The sequence below is a fragment of the Camelus ferus genome, chromosome X, assembly GCF_009834535.1.
Source record: "Camelus ferus isolate YT-003-E chromosome X, BCGSAC_Cfer_1.0, whole genome shotgun sequence".
In the NCBI taxonomy this organism is placed as follows: Eukaryota; Metazoa; Chordata; class Mammalia; order Artiodactyla; family Camelidae; genus Camelus; species Camelus ferus.
In genome coordinates, this window is record NC_045732.1 from 91,810,925 (window position 1) to 91,811,847 (window position 923).

The window sequence follows — 923 nt, forward strand, 5'->3', positions numbered from 1 at the left end:
TATCCCCAGCATCTATAATAGACACACAATGAATGTTTGTCAAACAAATGAATGAATGGATAAAGATGAAGAACTAAACTATTCATTTCACAAATATTTGCCTACAATATGGTAGTCACTGTTCTAGTACAAGAAAGTAGCCAGAACTTTTTGCCTGTAAGACAATTAGAACCCTGGACACAGGATTCTATTTTAAGCCTCTTTCAGCATTTCATCTGTGGAAACTTCCAAATGTGCCTAGTTTGTTTATTCATTCTTTAGGAAAGAACCACTTGTCTGATGTTTACGAGCAAGTGGCACTGTGACAACGAATGGCAGTGGGAAAGCACAATGTACTTAGTCTATTCCCATAAATGCGCTTCAAGAGTCCAAACTCAATTTCATAGTCACCTTCTTTTTTCCCAGTAAATATTTGTTGAATGAATGAACAACTCAATCTAAAGCAAAAACTTATTATAAATTTGATAAAAATTGAAGAAATAGTGACGGTAGTTGTTCAAAATATCATTCAAAGTGTAGGCAGACCAATAAGGCAAAAGAGAAACATTGATGGAAGTTTAAAATAATATAATTATTGTAAATGATAATATTCCTTTGCAGATACCTTTAATTCTTTCATTCCCCCCCTTTTTTTAATGTATTTACCCAAAACAACCACACATGGCATTTTCACGTGCTCTTTTGAATGAAGTTTGTAAGAATACTGTATAATGAATAAATTAATATAATAAATTGATACAAATTAAATATTTTACTTTGCAAGAAAAGTATATATTTATAAACATTTACCAGGCTAAACTTATTGAATACTTCAGTAAGCTCCTAAAATCATAGTCACCTTCTCTATTGCTTTCCAGAGAACATAACGTAAATTAAAGAGTTGGCAAATGAGAAAATAGTAAATGAAGACAAAGCCAAAGTGA